The 27,151-nt window shown below is 35.2% G+C and overlaps 1 protein-coding gene and 1 long non-coding RNA gene across 4 annotated transcripts in view; both read right to left on the bottom strand.

Moving 5' to 3' along the window:
* LOC122529169 (dopamine D2-like receptor) overlaps positions 1-27,151 on the bottom strand; it is a 162,557-nt gene that overhangs the window by 94,807 nt on the left and 40,599 nt on the right. The window lies entirely within an intron of this gene.
* On the bottom strand, positions 210-25,729 carry LOC122529179. The gene is made up of 3 exons (XR_006306761.1): positions 25,720-25,729; positions 25,167-25,177; positions 210-275 (listed from the first exon to the last, which is right to left on the bottom strand). It is a non-coding gene; the product is annotated as an uncharacterized LOC122529179 (long non-coding RNA).

Below are 27,151 nucleotides of genomic sequence, written 5' to 3'. Positions count from 1 at the left end.
AGAGGATCACAGGCGCCAGGACGCGGAAACATGAGAATAGGGTAGAAAACGACCGAATTTTCTAAACTACATATTTTGGGTGAAATCCAAGAATCTGCGATAAAGTTAAAAAATCTGCGATGTATATGAGCTGCGTTATGTTGAATCCATTCGCAAGCTTGTTAGTATATTTTTATTTCGAAAATTTTTGATCTAATATCAGAGAAAATTAAGGAACTTTTAAATAGGTTCTGTTTGAAACGTGGATCGTACAGCTTTTTCGGAAAATCTTTGTGCTCGGATAAGATAGGGCTTGTAAGAAATATAAAAGTAATAATTTTTCTCTCAATTATCGTAATTTATTTATCGATATTAAAAAAGTTGTTAGCAAATACTGTTCAGTGAATAGTACTCGAATGTAAAAATAGATTTTCAATTAAACATTTTAAAATGACTTGTTCCCTTTTATATTTTATTATAATAAAAGTTCCAAAAGGAATTTTACTTATTATTCTTATTATTTATATAGTTATATTATAATTATATAAAATATTCATTATAAATTTTTTTTAATAATTTTAAATTTATTTCAAAAATATTTATTATAAATTATATTATATTATATTATTTATATAGTTATTATACAAATTTTCTATCCCATGAGAACATTATTCAAAAGTGTTCTACTTTCTTCTATAAAAATTCCACGAAAACAGATATTTCTTTTACACGAAATATACAGAATAGAGTTCGAACAGAACGTTTTCGAAAACGAAAAGAATTTCAATCCCTGTCAACAACTAAACAGTGAAATTTCTTCATAGATGCAGAAACAGAGAAGTAAATAACATGTTAGAACCTGAAACAGTCTCAATGCTGGTAGTCGAAACGTTGCACCCACTCACACATTAAATCCATTATTTTTCCCCAAATGTCTAGAACGGAGCACGAATTATCTCTCAAAATTTACTGCGCCTGTCTATATATCCAACGACGAAATCTACTTAACCCAATTCGGAACGACCTGCGGCGATTTATAGTTCCCATTGATTCTAATAGAATCGAAATCCATATCGTTTGGTCAGATGCGTCACTCAACCATCCATCGGAGTGACTTAATGCGCGAACATGGAATCCAAAAAAAAAAAAAAAAAAGAAGAAAACAAAAGAAAGAAAGAAAAAAAAACCATTTTTCACCAGTTCGATAAAAATGTTTTGAACCCAATGGTAATATGCCAGAATCTTATGGGATGACTTCGATCCTCTTATCGGAAGATGATGCATCATCGTGATGGATCGTTGTGATTTTCCGCATCGTGATTCGTCGTTCAAGTTTCTCTATCTCGCACTACGATGCAATAGATGAGAATGGATTGCCGCTGCATTCCTTTTACCTTCGTAATTTCGTAATCAATCTCTTCAGCGGATCGAGATGTCTGGTAAAAAGTAAATCTGACAATAATACTCCGTCCCTCCGGTGTATTTGATACGCGCGCCCGATATAAATTATTGTCAGTTATTTAATTGACAATGATTGACGTGAAAGCACTTTGAGTAAACCCGGATCGATCAATACGCATCGCGTTGCAAAATATAAAACAATTATCGGCGAAGGTCCGACGACGAAAAATTCGACTATGTCGGACGTCACGAGCAAACAACGCAGCGTGTTCCAACGGTCCGCGTTTTTTTAGGCGGTTCTTCGTTCTTAACGATAGTCGAGAGGTAAACACGAGACGTTATATCTCAATCTCATAAACAAGCCGCTCGTTATTGGAATGCCGCCGTGTTCGCATTATCATAAAAATTAAGTCGCGTAAAGGTCGGACGTGCGAAATTTCGCAATTACCACGGTAGCCCGCTAGTTAGCTAAACGAGCCAATCTAGTAATTAAACATAATTTCGTGTTATTTACGACTTTAATTCGTAGAGCAGAGTCGTGAATTTGAAAACTGGCCCTCCGTTGCCGAATTAATGTTTGCTTTAAGTAAAAGCACGTACAAAGTGCGAACAGTCACAACGTCTTATCGATTTACTGGCCAATTTTTCTGCGTTTTTGTTCTCACGGTTGATAGTGACTAACATGGGAAATTAAAAACTCTGGAAATTCAAAAAATTATGACATTTAGAGTAATTCATAGGACAAATTTTTTTATCAATAATTCTAAGGGGTGAATCATCCCTCGAAGGAAACGAAAGATTGCACGGTCTTCTCTATTTATAGAAATATAAATGTCATTTTGAAAAATTCAATTTTTAAGAACAGCGACGATCGATGATTTGAAAAGCTATGAATTTTTCAAAAAATAGTTTTACAGATGCGAGAAAACCATACACAATTTTTGGTAGAATTTTCTTTTCCGGGTATCTCTCTTTCCGCCATTCTCGAGATATTTCGTCCCAGAAATTACATTTCACATTTCTATCGATGCAAAAGTAAAATATGAGGGGTCGATTTCACCTCTGAAGCGCGAGGTGAACCACGGGTTCGAGCACGCACGAATTATTCTACCTGTATTTTTGATTATCTTTTGAATTTCCTGGTTCCCTAACTTCCCTTGTAAGATGAACCGCATGTGCCTGCCTAATAACTTTACAGCCTTCCTTCGCCGGTACAAGTTTCATCGATTGTGTCGTATTATCGTCGTTCCAAAGTGGACAGCAATCTCCTCCTCCGGGTGTAGCCGAGACCCGATACAATTTATAGTTGCCCTAGCGCGTTGAAAGTAGTTCGAAAAAGATTTTACGAATGGATTCCTTCGAAACGTTTTACCGAGTTCCGTACGAATAGATGCAATCAACTACAAATCAGTATGTCTGAGCGTTTTGTTTTGCACACTGCGAATACAAATGGCCAGTTTTGTTGAAAATAGTTCAGTTTCAAGTGTCTACTGTAAGAACACAAAAATATAAGAATACATTTCAGGAATATAAATGTCGTTTTATTTATTCATATGTAAATGCAGAATTGCTACCCTCGCGTTTGAGGGAAGAGGATGAAGGGGATCTTATTCAAATAAATTCGCATCTCTTTAAATGTGGAATTTTCTCCAATTGAGAATGATCGGACGCGATACTTTGTATAAGTAGTAATCGACGTGCTGCAAGAATAACTGACTTTCTGGAAAGCCACAGAAATTCGACGAAGGAAGACAAAGTGAAGCGGAACGTATCCGAAAAATGGCTAAGGTCACACAATTTATGGCTTCTAACCGTACGGTGATGACAGCAGGAAAAAGTTCTCCCGTCCTGCTTTTTCGCTTTCCGCCTCTCTCTATTCTTTCGCAACAATACAAATGTCGATCGTAAAAACAATATTCTTATTTTGATATCTTTTTCAGTCCTCGGTGTTTTTCTCTCTCCCTAATATCTCCCGCGAATGTTTGAGACGTTCGAGACAAGGTTTGAATCGAAAGAGTTATGATTCTCGATTTAGTTGCCATTTATCAGAAACTAACGAAAATTAATTTCATAAAAATAACATACTTTTCACATCTTTCGTAACTTGGAAATTTATTTGAAAATATCTGAATCATTGACCTCTTAAGCGTCTTATGTCGGGTATACTCGTCATGTAGAAAAAAATTCGCTTTCGCTGTTTATTGTAAAATTTGGGTAAAAAGAGTTATATACACTTGCAGTTTTAGCACATTTTAGAATATTTCAAGGCAACAAAGCAAACAAAGAAAACATGCACTTAACGCAATCGGTACAATGCAAAAATAAGTTGAATTTATCTCTAATTTTGATTTTACAAATATTTGATTTTTTACTTCTTTTTATGAATTGATGAAAATTCAAAAATTCAAAATCCCTTTCTCCACATTTTGAATCTTTAGTGGAATAATTTTCAAAAAATAAAATATTAAACTCTGTAAATACTGTAAATATCAATAAAGTTAAAAGTCTTTCAAAGAAACACCAAAAGATTTATCATTTTGTTGCAATTTAACTCAATATTATAGCAAGTGCATTTACTGTGTTTTCATCGAGTCTAGAAATAATTAAGCACACCGGTGCACATTTTCGAAATAAAACAGAACGCTTGAGGGGTTGAAAAGTTATTTGTAGTTATTAAAAAATTATTTGACCTTCTCTGTCTTTTTCATTTAGCGCATTTTTCGTTCGGCAACTCTCGGTTTATTTCATACAAATCTCAAACGGTGCCGTTTCCACAGATTGATTCGTCGGGTTTTATTGTTTATCGTTCGACTTGCAGGATTAGGCTCCCTTTTCGATTTACTCTCCAGAAAAGAGTGTTGCTAGGTATCAAAAGAAATCCATCATCTTCTTATCCACTCAACCACGTAGATATACCTTTTCCTTTTCTTTCCTAATTGTAAGCCGCAATCTCTTCTCACCTTCACGAACATCTTTCACTCGCGTTTGCGATATGTCTTATTTTACACTCTTTCCCACAAGTAATTCAATATATTGCGGCCAGTTTTCCTTCAAGAAGTTAAGCTTGACTTTAATTTGAATATTGAATTTAACACTTAATTTCGCTGGAATGCCAAATAAATATTAATCGTGTACTCATTTCTTGTAAAGCATCGACACGATTGTCGTTTAATCGTGCAAGTTCGGTACAAAAGTATAAAAATCGTAGTTTCAAACTTACTAAATAAATTAATTTCTTAACGTCAATATATTATTGATTGACTGTATCATGAATTTTGGAAAGATACTTTGGAATGTGAAATAGAAAGGAATAACTATTAACTCGTATTTTCATAAGAGACATAAAAAAGAAAGAGAAAGAAACGCAAAGAATACATAGAAATGTGTCATGTTTAGTTTACACCATCTCATAAAAGCAAAAATCTAAAAGTCTTTACCGAGTTATAGCAAAAATTGAAAATCTAATAGTATATGAGAACAGGTGAAGTGTCGCATAATGCAACGTTTTGTCGCATCTTCACAAACAACAACGTGATATTCAAGATGGTCGAAGTGAGTGGGCCACCAAGATTATTTCTGCTTAAATCTTGGCATGAACAGGACCAGAGGTACGTACTAAGAGCTTCGTTACTTTCCCTCATCATTTATTCTTTTATTGCTTCTCTTCTTTCTCATCCTTTTCCACTGCCGGCTTTTCCTCTCTTCAGTTTATCTTCTTCCCCCTATATTTCTTTTTCCTCTCTTTATCCTTCCTTCCTTCCTCCTTCCTTTTCTCCCATTCCTTATAACCGCATAAGGTGCACAAGTCGAGAAAAAGATACCATATTATACCTTCCCCCCTCCCTCCGTAAGATTTATTACAGTTCTTAGAACAGTGTAATAGTTTGCACAAAACTGAATATTTACCTGACGTGTATCCACATAATGTTAAATACATTCGCAATACACTTTCGTCTATAAACTAACTGGCCGAGTTTATCGCGAAATTGTCGTTTTAAATTCCGTTTGGAATCGGGTATGCGAACAGTCGAACAGGAAAAGAAAAAGACATAATAAAAATTAAATCGGTTATGAGAAATCAAAAAACATTTGATTAACATTAAGCGCGATCCTCTCGGCACCGGACAGGTTATCGATATGAATTCCGTTTATTCGAGCGTGAAATGGATAAATACGTGTGCGCAAGCACATGTGCAGGAAAACAGAACTGCGCGCAACGAAGCTCTTTGATCCATCCTGCGCCATCGAATTAGCGCGATGGTTTTCGACCGTCCTTGCTTTAAAGCTTGAAACTTCTCACTTACGGGGATCGAACATCACAACGCCTTTATATCCTCCTCCGTTTCCCTTCGTTAATATTATCCTCACTTTCCACGCTTTCTCGCGCGACGTCCTTTGATACCTCGACAAGGATCGAATTCCGATCAGTTACGTTTCCTTAGGCTTTCACTGGTTCAAGAAACGAAGTTGTATGAAATTTATAATTAATCTGTCAAAATGAATGAAACGCGTCGAGATCGCAGATCGAGTGCTGCCGTTCCCTTTCTTCGTCGCGTTCTGCGTTTCGAGAATCACACGTTCTAAACGAAAATATCGCACAATTTTCATCGTTGTCGCACGTACGTTTTTTTTTTTTATAACGTACGGACAATGTAGCTTTGACTAGAAATTACTTAATGGCTCGCGTGCATAGCAGCACGTTGATCAAGCTACTCTAATTGACCGTATTTCCAATAGTTCGATTGGTTGCACGCAAATGTAGTCATTATGGAACCCAAGGGTCGTCTATGTATAGATACCCGATTGACGCATATACAAGGCGTTTCACTATCATCGTTGCAATCGAGTTCAGCTGTGAAAAAATACGAGTCCACGCGATGGGTCGTCCGACCATAAACGTTTCGCTGCTACTTACAATCCTTATCCTTCTCACTTTTGCACTTTATTCCGTTAAAAGCGTTATATTCTATGACCGATAAAGTAGTTCGTAAAGGCGATCACTGACGATCGTAAGTCAGCAACTTATACGTCGTTGATGTTCGCGTATTCTCGACGGCGAAAAAATGTTCACGATGAATTACGTGGAAAATGAGCACCGCTGACGCTGGAGAACGAGTCCTGTGCACGGCGTAAGGGTCGAGCAAGATGCTGAACAATGCGCAGAGAAACATAACTTGCATAATATCAGCCAATTTCAACCTGTTATCCTGAAGCGGTGAGTAGGTTTCTGTGTTCCTCGGTTTTCATCTCGCCACCGTTCTCTCCTTCGAGATAAGATTTTAGTTGCGCTCAGTCGTACAAGTAGAGAATTATGAAAATAATATGAATCATCTTTCACAGGAAATACGATAATTTTTCACGACGGATCTTTAAATCAACATTGAAAATAAAGTAGCAAATACTGAACGAAAAGAAAATCTCGTCATCTGATACTCGCCATTACGAATTTCTGGCATAATATTTTTACACGTTGTATTTTTAATCCTCGTCCGCTCCTTGTGTTACACAATGGTGGAAAATTAATGTCTATAATAAAAAAAATAAATAGTTAAATTTGCAATTTTTTTTAGACTAAGTTTCTATGTATTCATCATGCGTAAGATTCACATAAATCTCTCTCTACGTATAGATTAATTTCACATCGTAGTCTTATTTTCTTTGATTTTGTTTAACGTTGCGATTGTTTGTTTTAGACTCGCTACAATTATGTCACGGCATCTTCAGATATTTGCAACTCCGGCAATATTTTTTGTCGTCAAAAATACCGAAAATATATATCACATGTTAGGAAATATATACATATTACACGTTACATGTTTTGTAAAAAAGGAAATTGAGATAAGAGACGGGTAAGAATTAACCAATTGCGCTGGCAAGGATTGGTTCGCGGACCATAACGAGTAACCGAACCGCATTACAATAATTCGTCGCTTTCTGTTTTCTTTTTTTTTTTTTTTTAACTCGTCGGTGTGACATCACTGGACAGAAAATTATTAAGAAATAATAAACTCATCATTGAACTGAGATTGAAATTTGCGACAAAAAATTCCAGCGCAAAAGGTTAAATTCAACTATTTCTACCTCTAGCACTGAATGCGAAACACGTTTTCACGTGTCTCTCTCAAGTGCGTGATCCTCCTTGTGCTACTTCACTGTTTTCAGTTTCCCCGTCTCATTCTTATATTCCGCTTCAGTCCCTTAACTTCACTTGTCATCTTGATCCTACTTGTTGGAAATCTCGTTCCTCCATCTACCCTGCTACCTACTCAAATTTACTATCGATTTTTTTTTACCACGTCCTTTTTGCCCCGTGCTCTTTCGCGTCGCACACGGTCATTGAAAGAACACTAAAATGGTACGAAACTTTTTAGACATTTTGTACCATCGCTCTTGTCACGGTGGCATCAACGGTAACATTTTTCACATTTCTCGCGGCATCAGGAAGCGAAGGGCACACGTTTCATCTGTTTCAACCGTGGATCGTCTAAAAGCTGCATGCGAAAAAAGCTACGAGCTTGACATCATGATAAAACTGTAGTTGCTTGTAGTGTTTCGGTGAACCGTTGAAAAGAACACGATACTCCTGCCACTTGGCGCACTCGTTGTTTGTTCAATTTCTACGCGAAATATTCTGCTTTTCTATTTGCATTATTCCCTTTTTGCTTCTCCTTTTTCCGTTTCCGTTTCTCGTCGACGAAAAAGCGCTGGCGCCTCGCTAAGAAGAAAAGTATTAACAACGATAAGAATGAGACGCGCAAACAGAGACAGATGGAAGAAGAGAAATTCTCGAGTGCGTAGTTACAAAAGTCCCCATTGTCTTGCTCGTCTCCCTTCTTCGTGGAAATAAATTCCTCCTATTTCTTAGTTGTCCTCTCCGTCGTTCACGTTTCACGGAACTTTCAACCTACCTCACTCGCCGTTTTGGAAATATTCCATTTTTAAACCGAGTTGTTCGCCGTGTATTCGCGAAAATTGAGAATTATCGCTGATTTCCTCGCTTGAATACGATTAATAATCGGGCGCAAACTTTAACACCGATTCGACGAGGGTCGGCTCGAAGTTCACCCGTAGAAGCGAAATTAACATGCCTCTTCTGGTGACCCACGAAAACGGCTATCAGTTTAATTACATCTCCGGGGAGCAATTACGCCGCCCGATTTCGAAGGCAATTCGAAATGTAATTGTCAAAGGAGGCGGACGATGCCGAATTTTCCTATTTCACCAGGGACATTTTTATCGGTCGTCCTTGTCAAAGTTTCCAATGACCTCACGCCACTGCCTCTGGACTCTCTGTCGACCAGCTTTTCAAATACAAGTAAACGAAACGGTCGAACTCGTCAAATGGCGAATTCACTTGGTTGGTTTTCGCTCTTCTCTGGAAAAGAGGGAAAGTAGTCATTAATTTTCTGTTCCAGATCGACCTGCCAGCCAATTTGTTTCCCGACTAGTTCGCCAGCGACGCTGCTTTTCATCGTCGTGCTTTTCTTCGCGACTCGGAAAATCACGACGACTCGAACTGGTAAAAAGTGGGTAGCAAACGTGCGTGCCCAGTGATTGCCACAAGATGTAATCGATTATTCTTGTATGCGATCGCCGTTTCCGTGGGAAGATTGACTTTTCCGATTTCTCGGGCCGAACTGGGGAACGTAGTCCATCTTGTCAAAATCGACGGGAAAAGAGGAAGAGAAGCGGTGCCACGGAGCGGAACCGGCAACCCAGTAAGATTAATGGCCATGCCTGTTAGCCGGAGGCAGTGATTAGAAGCCAATTAAGAGCCTTTATCCCGCCTCGCTTCGACGCTCCTCGCCCACCCAAACTCCATTCTATGGAAAATATCCGACGGTGTATCACACCGTTCAACCTATTTCCTTGAAGTTTCGCTCGCGACTGGCGACTAACAACGATTCCACGTTGCAGACGTTGAGACGTACCAGCGGTAGGAATTCAATTGCAGCCTACACCGAAATGTTTCGTTAGAAACGTGCATTTCTGAGAAAAAGTACATTAAAATAATCGAAACACTGAATTGAACCGATATAATTTATTGATTCTTTAGACTAAAAGTTTAATTTTTTTTTTTTTTTTGTGTGCTGTTGCAGTTCCTTGGGATTTGTGGTTCCCTATAACTTGCATTAACAACATAAATACATTTGGTGTTGATTAATGAATGTTTTCTCGTTGATTTGTGCGAGTAGGAAGGTTGTAAGTTTTTGCAGGGGGAAAAAACTTTCAAAAACCTGCAGTGTCTTGGTGTGAGGATTCTTGTAGTTGTGCGTTTTTTGCAGTTATTTGTTGAGCATTTGCGTGTTTTGGAAGTTTTGTCCTTATTTTTAGTGGGATTTTGTCTGTGTGGTAGTCTCCGATTAGAAGGTTTTCATGATTGCGGTGGTATGCCTTTGCAATTGAGTTGTGTATGAACTCTTCTATTGGTGGTATGCTGGCAATTTGATGTAGTATTTTTACTGGTGTATCGTATGGTTTGTTTAGTATAATCCTCAAGAATTTGTTTTGCATCTTTTGAACTTTGTTAATGTGAGCCGCCCAAATTTGATGCTCATATGTAATAACAGGCCTGACACAAATTTTGTATAGGTTGAATTTGATGGTTGTTTTTAGTTTACTATTTTTGGCGTTTAGTCGATATAGCCTGATGAGTGCGGAGACATTGACATTAAGCTTTTTATAACAGTCGTCAGGGAGATTTATAAATAATCGTTAGGGATAGTCACTAAGGAGATAAACACACAGTCAAGTAATTGAAAAAAAAAGAGTTTGAGCATGGAGAGTAATTGCGTTAATTCGTTGTAATTTACATTGTATAAGAATATATATCTTGTTGCGTACATCTTATTTAATATACGTTCTAAAAATAACGTGGTTATTCTCTCTCTTTGTAGTACGGCGATTGTACCAAATTATCAAACAGTTGCATCGTATCTACAAAATATGAATATACACAACATGAATCATTTGTTGCGTCATGTTTGCATGCACTTCTTCTGACCATTTCATTATCCCAATGTTTCATCTTAAGGATATAAAAAAAAAAACTGTAAAATAAACATGTTTAAATAATAGATGTCTAACGGAATATGTAATTGTTGAATTAGCATTCACTTGCGTTTGGTTCAAATGAGATTTGCTGGAATTATTATGGATCAAAGTAGGTTAAGAGCAATTTTTTAAACGCCTTTATGCGCCTACAGTGTCACAAGCGCAAATTTACTAGCGCCTTTAGGCGCCAACAATAGTCAAAGGGTTAACTCACCCGTCGCTTTAGCTCGGCAGCGTTTTGCTTCGCTCCCGTGGCCGCGATTTCGAATTCACGCGAAATCATTCGATCCGAACTCGCATCGAAACACGAGGAGCGTGTTGTTAAAAGCTTGTTGCGCGAAACGAAAAATCGTGGCGAAATTAATTACATAGTTAGCAGCGCATTCGGCCCGGTATAATTCTTGGAATTTCTCGCGTGTTGCTACTGCAATTTCATTGTACCACGGGCTTCGTCATATCAGTGTGCTTTAATTTTAAACCAAACGCACGTGCTACATGAGAATTAAATTATACGGTTGGCCAGGTTTGCGATGAAACGTTGTTAATCAAAAAAATATACAGATCAAAGAGGCGAGCCAAATAGATAGTGTTTTGCCGAGCAACTCGTTTTAAATTCAAACCATGATAAATTCGTTGCAACGAGGGTATGAAACTTGGGAACATTTACATGTAAAGTGGAAGCATTGTTGCTCGCAATTAATTGTGAAACAGTTTTGTTCAGAAACGGAAGCTCGCGAACATTTTCAGCTTCTAACCTCTTCCTAGAAAGGATTACAGATAGCCTCGAGTCGCGTTTAATAAACGAACGTTTTATTCAAGATGGAACAATTTCTCAATTTCAGTGCGTTAACAAGTTTGCGAGTCTAGCCTCTGAGACAATGAGAGATCGAAACTCGAGCGTTCTAACTACTATCTAACTATTAACCAAACCAAATAACTATTGAACGTGTATAACTGTGGTAACGAAAGGGTGTCGAATGCAATCGAACACGTCAGGTCTCAGGAATGAAGTTCATTTAATTTTCTCCCACGTTCAGCGAATCTGCATGAAATTCAATTTTACAAATGAGTGACTTAGTTTGAAAGTGGCATAAATCAAATTCTAAGAAAAAAAGAAAAATCAAGTTAACGATTCGATTAATTACAATTTTCACTTTCGAACAATTTACAGTCGATATGTTAAAAATTACTGTGATTTCGGTGATGGAAGTTTACGAAGTACAATTATCGTAATAAAAATGTTTAATTAAATATTAAATGTTTAATAAAAATGTTAAATTAAGTAATGTTTATTTCGAAAACGGTATTGCGTTGAAGTAATAAAAAACGATGATTTATTAATGTCAGTTGGCTAAAAATCCAATGAATAAGATTTCATTGTGACATTTCTGAATGAAAAAATAAAATGTCTAACTTTGGATTGATCGTTAAAATATTGTTCGCAGATAGAAATGGATTCTTTATATGCTTTATATTGCTCGTTCTGTTACGCAATAGAATCTTCGTTATATGAACACCTGTTATTTGAACGCTTCACTATACGAATTGATTCTATCTATTCATTGGTTTGAGAATTATTTCATGACAGCAGTCAGAGAGCAACAAATAGAAAATGGTTGTCACCAAAAATGCTATTGCCAGTGGATAACGCTGCTCCGCGTATTGAAATGAAATATTGCGAGTATAATATAGCCTGTAGGTCAGAGAATATTTAGATGTCTAAAAAACGTTTGAACAAAAAAGATTTGCTCGAAGAATTACAGATGTAATTGCGAGGAAAGACTAATTGAAATTCGCAAAAAATTAAGTTCAAAGGACTGCTGTAACATGGTAGAAAATGTCTGGTTGAACGTGAAAAACGAAAGCGCGAGGCAAACTTTTGCTGCATGAAGTAGAAAAAAAAAAAAAAAATGAGGAACTAAATCAAGCAGAAACGAGATGGACGAAGTCATTGCGGTGTTGCATAAAATACTGGGATGTAACGATTGTTACAAGCCCAGCGTAACAGAGTGATACCAGTCTAATAAAAATTGAAATGCTCGAGCTCGTTCTACTGACGAAATTATTTTACAAATTTCTTTAAGTAACAATCAAAAACTGAATGACGAAGATGAATCCAGTGATAGCAGTAAAGAAGACATTCTCGTTTAGAAGCGTTTACAGTTTTAGAAACAGGGCTTAATTCGAATTTGAAGCTCAAAACGAATATATCACAAAATTAAGTGCATTGAAAGAATTATGTTCAGTTGTTAAAAATATTTGGGATCCATAAGTTTAAATGTTTTAATTGTGTTCAAAAAGAAGAAAAGGATGACTGAACACTAATGTCTTTTTATTTGTGTAATCTATGTATAAAAATATTTAGGAACAAATGGCTTTTGAATTTCGTTTCTTACATTTTAAGTGATAAATTAAATTCAGTGCTGATCATTTGTCGTTTTTTTATGTGTTTTAATTTCTCTTAACTGAACACTTTTGTCTCTCAATTAGTTTATATAATGGAAGTTCTACTACAGAAACATATAAAGATACAATGAATTTGCTCCTTTATATTTAATATCACAGCTACATTAAAAATTTAAAATAAAATGATACCATTTGAAGAATACATAAAATGCGTTGTATATTTACATTTCAAAATGTACTAACGATTTTTGTTATTGTTAATTGTAATGAATAAACCTTTATAGGAAATACGTTATATAAATTACTTCTATCAATTTTCTTAAATTATTGTCTTATAAACATTGTCTCAAACATCACTTCAGTAGTACATAAAATTAACATAAGTCGGTAATTTTTATAAATTGTTTATTTTGAAAATAGCGGTTCATTATGGTCTGTGCGAAATTATTCATACCGAGATGAATATAAATAATCGAGATAAGTTGGCAATAATTTAGATTAGATATGTTGAAACGTGAATTCTTAAATATCTTGATTTAAAAATAAAATGACTCGTTTGCACTTTGCAAGATAAAATACTCAAACACTCACCACACGAACGTCCAAACATTTACGATGCAATGTGAGAAAAATATTTTTCAAAATCGTTTTAATCTTACGCAGCACGCATACTTCCATTTCGTTCGCAAACCACCGTACGAAGTCCTTCTCCTTCATTTCTTTTTAATAGAATTTCGCGTCGTGGCTTGCAGAACGCTTCATTAGAAACGTTTAATTAAATTCAGAAGTTCAGTACGCTCGCAACTAAACTACTACCAGCTAAATATTACACGATACAAACATTTAATAATTAATTGCCAGCTGCGGTAACTGCACGCATAAACCGACGAGTGTTAAAAATGAAGGAATACCCTTACCAGTCATGCAAACCCGGCACGTTAATTTTTCAAGCTCGTGCATTATTAATACGAGCACAGCTGTTAGCTTAAATAAATAAGCAAACATGCATACCGTGCGCGACATAAGTTGAAATACTGTATAAAGTCTCACATGCAGCGCGTGGGACCAATAATACGCCGGTCCATCCGTTTTCTCCCTCAAGCGTTAAAAGAGCTTCACTGATGAGAGATAAAATATTGATCGGATCTCTTAGTGAAATTGAAGGGAAGCCTAATCATGAGCCTGCGGTAATATGCCAGACAAATGGTACGGGCCGGTTAAGAATTTATAGAGATAAAAGAGCGATTCGAAGAGTTGAGCCTGAAAACGAACGTTTGTTCGTGCATGAATAAATTTCAGGCGCAGACGCCCGTAGACGAGCGTAGATTGAAACGAAGCATCGTTGACGTTAATTTACTCGAATGGCTCGAATAGGGCTGTAATTTTCTATTTAGAAGCTGCTGGTGCGTTTTAAGTGCCACCATCGGATTTACTGCTGTTACACTTATACTCACGCCGCGTCTGCCGACGCGACCGCAGAAAATTGCACGAGTAATTCCATTTATCGTACGCCCCCCCCCCTCCCCCTCCCCCTACCCCCCTCGTAATTTATTTTTCAACCGTCGCGGCATAAACCTTTCACCTATGAATGCGTTAAAATTTTACGCGTGATAACACCCTCGTGCTAGATTTCCGGTCCCGATCCTTATCATCCCTATTCTCGTTCTCGGCTGTAACCTTAATTGGAATTACAGGGGATCGCTTAGCCTAGCAGAGCGAACGCGAACCTTCTTCTTCAGCGTTTTCCCTACAGCATTCGAATTTCATTCCTTCCAAGTGGGACCCGTCTTCAACCAGGAAACTCAGAAGATTATGAAATTCGGATGATAAGTGGAGCACACAGAGATATGCATTGCGCCATCTTTTTTTTCCCTGCCGAAATTCACTCTGAGGGGATGAAAACCGATTGCGAGCCCCGAAAAATTCGGCAGTTTTTACGTTATGGTTCGCAAACTGCAAGAGACAGAAAAAAATTTTTCCAGACGATGGTTATTTCTTTTAATTACGACTGTATCTTGTGATAAAGGATTTCTACGTTGCTTGTATAATTTAAGAAAAATTGCAAATAAAAATATTAATAATCATTTGTGAAATTTATTCTTTTCACGGGAAACTTTTATCGGTAGTTGAAATAACTACCGATAAAACAATAATATTTGTTGTTACAGTGTTTGTTGTATTTGTGAATGGTGCCCATTGAAGTGTTTATTTCGAATAAATTTAACGAAACATACGTTGAAAAAAAAGTTATTTATACAAAATAATCGACAGGAAATTGGGAAAAAATAAGAGAAAAATCAATACCAACATATATAATTATTTTCGTTCGAGAAAAATAAAAATGAGTCGGATAAACATGTATTGAATACTTTTCATTACGCTATTGCGAATGCTTTCTACCATATTTTTCCATATGTGAAAGATATATTCGTCAAAGTACCTACGCGTCCGATGCTTCCTACGTATTTATGTATTTAAAAGAGATATATTTTTAATCACGTACTTTGAATAAGATATATTTTTAGTTCTCGCAAATAATTAACAGCAAAGTGTGTTTCGAGTCGTTGTTATTGTCAATAGTATCAAAGGTATTTGATGAGTGAAGATTCGTTCGATAAAAACTATTAATTACTTTGTAGTCTGTCACAGATGAGCAACAGATATACAGAGTGATTGAGAACATGTGGAATGTGCAGCAGGAAAACTGATTCAGCAGGAGAAATAAGAGGAAAAGCTCATGTAAACATATGTCTTATATGCCCTTGTCTTCAAGTTACAGCTTACTTTGTATTTGCTTACGTGTCTAGAGAAATTGCTCGATATAACCTAGTTGTGTACACATCGCATCAGGGACTGTCGAACTCGCTCAAACAAACCAGGTGTCGCGCAGATTTGTTGACAAAGCTTTGGATATGTTGACGAAGTGTTTCAATATTCTCAACTGCCGTTTTATGAACCACCGACTTTGAATATCCCCATAAATAACAGTCGAATTTAAATCTGAAAATCGAGCTGGCCAAGATATTGGACCAATACGACCTTATCCTCTTATCAGGAAACTATTGGACAGCTAGCCTCCAATCTCGCCCACCTACGCGGAAGATTATTACAAAGCTGACTCGAAAACAAAGTTATAGGACACACGAATTTTTCTCCTTAATTTAGTGTGTTAAATCAGCTCTACTTTGTATACATTTTGAATCACTTTATATATTAATTCTTTAACGAGAGTTGAGAAAGTGTAGTGTTGTCCTGCAAATATAATTTATTTATTTATGAATAAATATTTGACCTAAATGAACCTATTAATAAAAAAAAATAGAGTTACATAATATACTATATGTAATATAAGATATACTTTTCAGAAGACTTTTCTATTATATTATATTATATTATATTATGTTATATTATATTATATCATGTTATGTTATATTATATTATATTACATTATATTATAATATGTTATGTTATATTATATTATATTATATTATATTATGTTATGTTATATTATATTATATTACAATCCTAGACTACATTCTGCAGATTCTATGAATGTAGTATATATATGCATACGCGAAAAATTTTTAGCCAAAGAAGAACAATGTGTATTAGAACAAAAAGGTATTATGGACTTTAGAATGTAAGAAAAATGTTGTTGCATATTGAAGAATGGAAAGAAGCAGCTTTTTCTAAAATTGTCAATCGAGAAAAAAAAATTTCATTTGTACAGGTGAGTCGTAAACAATGTACCGTCATGTTCGGTTGATTTGTATCTATGTAAAATTATCTTATTTAAATTAGAAACGATGAACAATGGAGGAGTATAACGGAAAAAATTTCTGAAGTTTATCTTCTGAATAAATTTGTGGAGAGAATAGAAACTCATGCCGTTATTTGTGATCTGACTTTCGGAAATGGCCACTAGAGATTAATGAAAAGATAGGTTCGGAAAATTTTTAAGTATCGGTATTGGATCTTCAATTTTATGAAAACTTATAGACTAGTAAACAAATTTAATGCCCAATTATACGTTGAACAAAGGCATGTTGTATCTTACAATTATCTTTTTTTCTTTTATCTTCTTTCATCCGGTATGTTTACCATTATGTAACGAGCAAGCAAAATTATATTATATCAAATTAGCTCACTTTTGTAAGAATTTGAAAAGAACTCATCATACATATTCAACATAAGATACAATAAAGTTAGAATTTTTCGCAGAAAATTATTAATATTCTATTTTTATTATTTATTTTTTTATCATTTATTTTCTATTTCTATTAATTACATTATATTTCAATATATGATATATATATAATATATAAATTATAAAATAAATTAATATTAAAATTATATTATAAAACATATAATTTTATAAATTTACATAAATATATAATATTCAAATACATATAATAAAATATATAATTTTATTTATTATATTATATTTAAAAGAAATAACTTATATTAAATTATATTATAAAACATAATTTTATAAATTTACATAAATATATAATATTCAAATACATATAATAAAATATATAATTTTATTTATTACATTATATTTAAAAGAAGTAACTTTGTCTCAAAAATCCTATCTCATACGAACTGTATTAACATTAAAGTCGAAAAATCACCGAATTTTCAATTTTTACGGAAAAAGAATTGTGTATAATGCGTATCTCTATATGCTCCACTTACCTTCAAACGTTTTTATAATTATTTGAATTTCCGAATTGAGCGTCACTTTCGCTTGTCGAAACTGAAAGTCGCGATTGAAATCAGAAACCATTCTCAAGATGTTCAACGAATTTTCGCTGTTCTCCGGTATAAGAGGAACACGCACGATAAAAGTGCAACAATCGCGAGCGAGGGTTTTTTCTATTCGCGGGATATCAGGGATTATCGCCGCTGCTAATCCACGGGAACATTAATCTTAAGGTCAGCGCGCATATCGTCTCGTGCCAGGTTAACATCAGTCAGAGTTGAGACAACGTCTTGACTACGGAATCAGAGAGAATCGATCAGAGTACAGGTTGCGCGTGAAACGCCAGTAAATATGCTCTCTAAGTTTTGCTGATGGCAAAGCAAATAAGAGGAGCGCGCGAAATCGTGGCTTTTGCCTGTTTAAATGCCAGGAGAGACCGATTTCTCCCTTCTTGTTTGGATATCGCTCGAAACTTGTCGTTTCGGGGGAAAGTTTTCTATCACTTCCTCCCGCCACGTTGCGAGGGTTATATACGTTTGGAAAGTTGGAGCGTCACGGGTGAAAAAAATTACGCCAACTGTGTCTGCCCCGACGTTGCCTCGACAAATTGAAAACTTAGAGATAACTCAAGGGCTTGCTTTGAAGCTTGGTTTATTAGTTCGTCGACGCGCGTTAAACAAGATCCTGTTTCGATTTTTTTTTTTTTTTTTTTTTTCTTAATCACGCTGCGTGTAACAGTAGAGTCTGTTTTCGCGCGAAAAGAAACATACTCTTGTGCCTTCGAACACTGGATACCTGAGATGCTAATATACTAAATATTGGATCAGCGTTAATTAAATGCCGGAATGTATTTTAGAGATCCATAGAATGAGATTGCACGTTATCTATACGCATCGTTAATAATGGATTGATTCGCAGTATTCCTAATCGTGAAAATTATTCACATCGTATTATACAACCATCGTATTATTCGAACCGTGAACGATCGATTTCATTTTTTCACTTCCAGTCGATCTCGCCGACGAATGCACTTCGCCGGCATCGGCACTTTTGTGTCCAGCTCTCTCATTGTTTCTATTGGTACATCGACGAAGAAGGAATCGTACTGCAAGATATCGAACAAATTGATTCACGATAACATACATAGCCGCTGCAACAAACTACCATTGTCATTTGTTTGGCCATTAATCAAGTTATTGCGAAACAACTATTTGCTGAAATTCAGATCAATTTGCTGCTATCAGACTTACATGAAATAGTAAATAATAAATAATCCTATTTATTTTTATTTGATGCAATAAGTCTTTTTCAATTTTTGCTTTTTCTTTTCAATGATTCGCTTTCGATATATTTATGAGTATAAATAGTTTTATATACTGAAAATCGAACAACTGATCGGACGATTTTTTGTGTATAAAAATGTAAATATTATTTCTTGTTTGGTTTATTGCTAACAATAAAATAAGAAATTACGTCTTTCCATAAATACTGCGATTTCTCAGATTTTTCAAACAACGTGAAAAAAAAAGAGACCTTTCACATTATCGGAAATATTTTTACCACCACTGTATATTTATAATTTATTTTTACTTTAATTCCTTTCAATACCTCGACGATAGAAATTTCAACATTTATGTCAAAGAATGAATCGAAAAAACGTATGGGATGACCCAGTGCTTTAAACGAGATTAAAGTATTTTATTTCACGCATTAAATTGTTAAATTAAAATATTTTATATTTCAGATTGTTAAAATGAGGATATTTTATTTTGTGGTTTAAAGATTGTTAAAATGAAAACACTTTTTCTTTGTCGAAATGTTACATCCTATTTAAAATATACTATTTTATTTAAGCCGAACAGAGAATGTAAAATATCTAAGATAAGTATTTGAAATATTTACCTCGCAAAATATTATCTAAGATATCTAAGATAAGTATTTGAAATATTTACCTCGCAAAGTATTATCCAGATAAGAAAGAAATCTTTAACTTATAGTTGGAACTTAGAGTTAATCTTATTGTAATTTCTGTTTTCTAAAAGAAAATCAAAGAGAACCGACGAAAATAAAAAAACTTCTATTTTGTTAGACTATAATAATAAATTGAGGAATTCCGTGCGTCTACAGGAAATTTTAGAGTATTCAAAATTCAGTATTTTCGATAACATTTCGTAGGTGAAACGATTTTTTTTTTACCGACGTTCTATCTTTTTTAATTACATTCACGAAAATGTAGATTCACACAAAAGTCTGTAATTTAATAGCAATCTACGTTCAAATATACGTGTATGTTACATAATTACAAGTATTGAAAAGCTAACTCGCCATAGTTTCAATCGATCCAACCCGGCGAAATTCAATGGAGAATAAAATCATTCCAAAGGGAAACAAATTCGACATAGGGAATTATGTGAGACTCGTGACACAATTGTTTTCCATTCTTTATCCTCGCTCGCTTCATCCAACAACGCGATGCTTGCTTAAATGAAATCTCGTGACGCAGAATCGGCACGAAGCGCGTGCAAAATCGAACTAGCACCAATTTCGAATCTTGCGTTACGCTCGCTGGTTTTTCCCATTCCCGATGTTCTCGTATTTTCCTTCAGCGTCATCACCGCAGCCAAATACGAGGCCACGTATAATGCACTTACCGTCCCGAAAATTCCTCCTGGCTTATCTCTGCCCGGGAAAAAGTTTGCTCGGATTTGGCAGACTCGTAAAATCGCATGGATATTTTTTTTTCTCCCCCCTTCTTTTTTTTTTCTTTTTTATCTGGCAGTTTTGCAAGGTTTGTTATCAACGAGCGCTCCAAGATTTGAACGTGAAATACCGGCTTTTTTTACATGTGTACAAAGCCGATTGTTTAAACTATCGATCGAACTTGTGCCCCGTGGTGTATTCACGCTTATTGATTTTTTCTTCTTTCCTTTTTTTTTTTTTTTTTTTTTTTTTTTTTCATCTGAGTCTCGACGAAATGAATATATATATAGAAAACTCGACGACTATGACATAAGAGTGACGCGGACGATGCACGNTTTTTTTTTTTTTTTTTTTTTTTTTTTTTTTTTTTTTTTTTTTTTTTTTTTCTTTTGAGCGAACGCACTCTGCTAACAGTTCTTGAATCGCACGCGATTTTCTCCCTCTCAGCAAAAGTCAACAGCTTTCGACGAAAGCCCGCCGATTTATTAAGACCGCAACACCGTTAGTCACTCTTACAACGTTACAAATCATCGAAGCAACACACTTCCTTCCATTCGTCCCATTTTCCCCGATGCCTCATATTTCATCGCGTTGTCGCATATTGAACGATAAACTCGCCGTACGGTATGTTTCAGTTACTGACGATACGGATTCGTATCTTGTCGAGCTTATTCTTGATATATCTCTTCGATGGTCAATTTTTTGCTGACACGACACGATCTCGAAAGCGGCAATTTTCGCGACGGCACGAAACATGGAACATCTTGGAAACGATCGTGTCGTGTTGCAAAAACAACTTCAGTGGTGGCAAATCGAACGTTTCCAAACGCTTAATTTCGCTATGCACTCGAAGTTGTTGAAATTTATTAATTTGGCCAGTGGAGTATTAGTTCGTAATTAGTTTTAATATCGTCTGAATTGAATTTCTGATTTTATAGACACTTGTTCACTGTTCACTAGCTTTATTTTTTTCTAGAACTTTCTTCGTTGTACATGTCGTGTAATATATACAAAATAAGTCCTTGAATGTCGTCATCACTCACACTTTGACACGCTTAACATGTACGCGTATATGGTTGGCAATCATATTCTAACAGCAGTAAATCACGAAAACGACTCACATGGATCCGTAAAGAGTTGTGGAGAAAAAAAATTTTAATGAGCAGCGCACCAAAGAGATTAGAAAAAAGAAATTCATCAGATAATGATAGAAACGAAGCAACAACATCTGTGTGCGACGTATTCATTTAGCTTAGGGCGTCCACAAATAATAATATACATTTTACAAATATCAAATTTACAGCAGATAAATTCGAAGCAACGGAGGACTTTTAGAAATGCTATTGCAAATTTGATCGGAAAGCCGGTACCCCGCTTAAACTCTCTGCCATCTTAGTGGCACAAACCACTTCGCTTCAAGGTGAATTACTTCGAAATATTTTTCGAGCGACCCCGAAAAAAGAAAAGACGAAACGGAAAAATGCGAAGAGTACACGAACCGATGGGGAGATTGAAATTCTTCGTTGGCTGTAAGAGCGAGTTATCGGCAAGACGAATACGAGAAGTGGTTCAAACGAAGCGTACGAGATATTGGGTTCACCGTCAATTTTTCCGTACGAGTAAAACTAAAACTGGGCGAAAAATGGCGCAAAGCCGGAAATATTTCGATTCTTTTTTTTTTTTTTTTTTTTTTTAAAAATGCAATTTCCATGCCCGTGGAAATAACTGTAAAAAAAATGGAACATCGAACGTGGATTAAGTCCAATACGATGGTATTATAACGATGACGTATTAGCTACGCAATGTAACCGAAACCGTTATGTAAATCAAGTTCGATCTGTAGACTCCGCAAACTCTGTAACGAGTCGCGATTGCTGGCAATAACCATAATTGGACTTTGCATTGTTCATGACAATCATGCTATGGTCACGGTATTTTAGTTCAATCCGTGAATTATTTCCTCCCGCTCCGTTTACAAAACTCATAATGCTTGTAAAGTGAATGCTGACCGAGTGAAGCATTACTGCGATAAATGAAAGTTTTGTTTGTTCAAAACACTTAAACGTTTTTGTGAAGATGTATAATAACAATAAACACTCATAGAGGAGAAGATGGTAATATGGTACCCTTGGTTCGCAATTATTTTTCTTAAAATCCGATTAACGTGGAATAGTAATTGTACAAATAGCAACGAACGAGAAACAATTTAATTGAATTTAAGACACATATACTATGGAAATCGTTTTAGAAATTTGAGCGAGAGTTGGATTTTATATGAGCGATAAAAATATAATTCCTTGATAACGTTCAGGGAATAAAAATGAATCAATAAACTAAATTTTGCCCTTTCTAAACAGAAGTCTGATAGTTTTCACAATGTGCGCATTCATTACGAATCTATAATGCACAAATCAGCCTTGTGCCTCAGTTATGAGAACGATTTTCCCATGTCCACAGATACTGAGTTTGAACTTGAATAATTTTCGAAAAAAAAAAAGAAATAACACCTTCACTTCTCACCTTCTATATATATGTAGAAATATTAAAAAAAAAAGAAAAGACAGTGAACACATTCTGAAAGTACAGGCTTCTCGTTGAAATGAGTGTAGATTGATTGCCATGTGATCCTTTTTCACGAATTTGAAATATCAATTTTCAGCGAGAATTCAAGTGTTCGGAAACTTATAGATGGTAATTGCGTATCTTCATTTTAAAAAAATGTTTAAATTAAAATAAAATAGAAATAGAAGGCAATTGTAGTTTTAAATAAAAATAAAATAAAATAACAAAAAACAATAATAAAATAATCCAAAACACAATGTGCATGATACAACACGTTTTATGTAGCAGTAATTGAAACGCTATCACTACACTATCTACAAATCTAAATATTATAGACAATTTATGAAGTTATTGAGAAAAAAACAATTGCTGATTATCGTGTCTTTCAAACATTACTTTCAAAAAATCGTATTATACATCTAATAAGTTAAATTTTTGGTGTAGTAAAAAAAAAAAAAAAGAAGTATAATAAATACCAGAATAGCAAGTAAATTAATTTCTGTTACAAATTTATGATTTCTGTCACGAAGTTGACCGTTTACGAATGAATTAAATGCTACACATATATTTTCCATTGAATTCCGAATATTTGCGAATATTCTCGTAAAAAGTATAAACGTTTAACATTTCTCTATGAAATTCATTTTCAAGAGTTCTCTAACGACGTTTGTACATAAAATGTTAAAATGATTTTTCTACAAAATTTTTATTGAAATTGCTTACTGTTTGAATACACGAAAATGTCGATTGTGTTTCGCTAATAGTCGTCACCGGAAACTATTGATACAAAATATTGTTGGAAAAAATTCTTGTACAGAGACGCAGAAAGAGTTTTTGTCAACTATATGACAAAACGGCGGGCATTAATTTTTCACATTTTTCCTCCAAGTTGTTCAAAAGAAAAAGGAATCTATTCACTCACGATGAAAGTATTCAAATGCACCGGCAGCTGGAAGAACCTTTTTCTTTTTTTTTCTTTCCTCGCGAGAGGATTGAACTCAACAAAATGTAAAATGTAAATCTTCTCCGCTCCTTTTAAGAACCGTTGTTGGTGCGATTTAAATTTTCTATTTTCTATTCGCTCTTTATCTTTACCGGAAAATTCTACGGCAACTGTCATATCCTTCATTTATATACCTAACTGTTATTAACGTAACAGTTATTCAATCATACTGGCGCGAGCGCATGATACAAAATCCACGCCACCTGTCACTTTCTCTCAACTTTCCGAAACGCGACATGTATTTGCCAATCATTTCGACCTCCATTCATACAGCGAAACGCGCGAACTGTGGACAGAAGGGCTTTTCGCAGCGTTGCAAACTTTACGTGATAATTATGTAGTGTCCATTAATTGTCACCGAAATATCGAGTAATTAACGCTGCGGAGAAAATATACACACGACTGTACGAGAGATTGAATGTAAGCGCAACAAGTGCAGCGTTTTTCTCGGCGAAATATTTACGAGTGGCGGTTCTCGGAGCCTGCTTCTCGTAAGCTTTCGTCTCCTTTTGTAACGAGTCAAGATGAAACCACTCTTCCTTTAATACGCCTGTCACAGATATCGAAAGAGAAATAATAAAGACACGTCGAAATGTTTGACGTTGAAACAAAAAAAAAAAAAAAAAAAATATAACGGAGTATCGAGCATCGCGTCAAGTGCACAAAAGAAGCGGACCATTTTTCAATGATATTTTTTGGGAGCGACCTTTAAATATCCGGCCGCGTATATCCTGCGGCGATCGGAACACAGAGCAAAATGACCGGCGTTTTGCTTTAATGGTTGATTGCTAGTTTGAGTGATTAGTTTTTATACGCGCGATCGATGAAAAAAAAAAAAAAAAAAAAAAAGAAAACCAGCGCCGGCAAATTCCCGTCGAAAAATTCATGCTCAGGGTGGTATTATGCTCATCGAATTTATCCCGGTGGATAGTTCAGTTTTTAGAAAACTACACGCGACCGGCGCAACACAGGAAAATGGAAAATCGAAATGACAAAGTTCAAGCGATAACAACCCCATGAAGGTCTTTCATCCGTGAGGAATTCGGCGGCAGATAGCCATAACCGGCGAAGGTAACGGAGGTGCAAACTGCCTTGTTAAGAACGATATTGCAATATCCAGCAATTCCGAATCCATATTTCGACTCACCGATAAAAAGAAAAATAGGCAAAAGAACGATTAGGTTAAGCTGGGACGAACGTCATATACAGGGTGTCCGTAAAGTCTCTTTACAATTTCAAAAATTTATTACAAAGGCAATTGATGAGATATCTTCGTCAGATTTGTTTTATATACTCAGTGGTTATCAAAGTTTTTATCACACTGCATTTCAGGTACCCTGTCGATGAATAAGATACTGTTAAATGAACTTACAAAATGGCTGTTCCTCAAGAGAAGGTACAGTGTGTATCATGGTTTATTGAAACCAAATCAAATCTGCAGACTCAGAAACTTCAGAACTAATTGTAAGTATGGAAGAGATCCACCGTTACGTCTATCAATTCGTGCATGGCACAAGAAATTTATGGAGACGGGGACAGTGTTCGATAAAGGGAGAAGTGGACGACCAAGAACATCTGAGGAAAACATCGATCGTGTAAGAAATCGAGTAACGTCTTGGTGTGCTTCGTGCAACTAATGGTGTATTAAATGAGGCAGAAGAAACTTAAATATTTACGTCTCATTTCGTAATAATTTCCACTTACTCCGTCTTTTCATTTTCCTTTGTAATAAATTTTTGAAATTATAAAGAGACTTTATGGACTTTATGGACACCCTGTATTTCTAAACGAAAATTTCACAATATCCAGAATCCAGAGAAATCGTGCACTCTTTTTATTGTTTGAATTCGAACTGCAAAATCTTCCAACTTTCGTTTCAATTCGTAGAACATGCAAACACAGATTACACATCTCGATAACAGTTTCATAGCGCAATTACAGAACTCGCTAAAGTAAATGTTCTTTACACCAAACTTTCCAGTAACAAGCTACGAACGATAATTGACGTAGTTTGTGCCGCTGATAAAGCCATAGCTTTTCGAAATACGTCGATGTTCAGTTGGCAAATAATTCTTCTAAAAGCATTCGCTCAGATAGTTAACGCGTAGTAATTAACTTGTCGCTCCCATTAGCCGTTTGGCCGTAAATTAATAACATCTGTTTGCTAATAGTTTTGAAACTATTTGGCCGTCCTTTTGTCTGTATCGCGTTAATTATTATTAGTTTGCGATTTGCTGCGCTGTGTGATCAACTGGCATTATTTGATGAACGCTCAATGCCAGAGAACAGTACCAAGAATTATTGAATATTCGCGATGCAATCAGTAGATACGACGCGACGTCGCGGTGCGACGTGTCTACGCATTCCGACTGTTTCGACTATTTGGTTTTCCCCAGAATTTGCTTAATGCAAACAAGCAAGACATTAGACGGATGTGGAACGTAAACAGCGAAGAGCACAACTGAATCACGATGAAAAATTTTGCCGACAATTTTAATTGTTATAACTTTGTAAAAAAAAAAAAAAGAAAAAAATGAAGAAACAATCATGTAACGATACCTTTCATCTCGTTTTAAAGTGCAAGATCTCTAGTTTCACAGTATCAAGTCCGTTTTTTTTCAAAAGATGATTTTACATCATATAATGGATGGGAAAGTAAAGGTTTTCTCAAGGCTTTTTCTCAAAAATTGTAAAAATTCGAACGTCTCTAGAAACGATAAAAGAAAAGACCGAAATCTCAGAACTTACTGTATAATTTTTTCTCGCTGTTTTATTGAATTCTGAACATTAGAATTTTTTGAATTTTATTGAACATTGCATAGCATGTTCTAAAGACTTTGTTGTTGAGATTTTATTCTTCTTAAATGTTGATGGACATAATTTTTCAATGTTTTCGGAGGTGCTTGAATTTTTACAATCGTCGAAAAAAAGTATTCTCACATGTCATAAAATTATTTGTGCAAAAAAATGAATCTAGAACTACTAGAAGTCAAAGTAAAAATTCTATACTTCGAAATGAGATCAATTAGAGTGCTATACATAATCTTCTTTTACAAAATTATAACTAGACAGCGGTTTTTTATGTACTTGTGCTAAATTTGAGAAATGCAAAGATGCACAGAATGCAGATAATATGATCAATACATAAACTGAGAGATAAAAGTACGTAAAAGTGAAAAATACTGTGCAAAGTGAAATATTTATTACTCATTGTCAGTTGATGAAACAAATTTCCATTTAGCTTCCATCTCTTTAATTATGTTCAGAGAAATTTAAAAACGCATGAAAATCCGCTACCTAATTAGTACAGTTTAAATAATCGATCATTTTTCATCGTTACT

The sequence above is a fragment of the Frieseomelitta varia genome, unplaced genomic scaffold (assembly GCF_011392965.1).
Source record: "Frieseomelitta varia isolate USP_RPSP 00005682 unplaced genomic scaffold, Fvar_1.2 scaffold_279, whole genome shotgun sequence".
Classification (NCBI taxonomy): Eukaryota; Metazoa; Arthropoda; class Insecta; order Hymenoptera; family Apidae; genus Frieseomelitta; species Frieseomelitta varia.
This window is presented reverse-complemented; position numbering and strand designations above follow the sequence as displayed.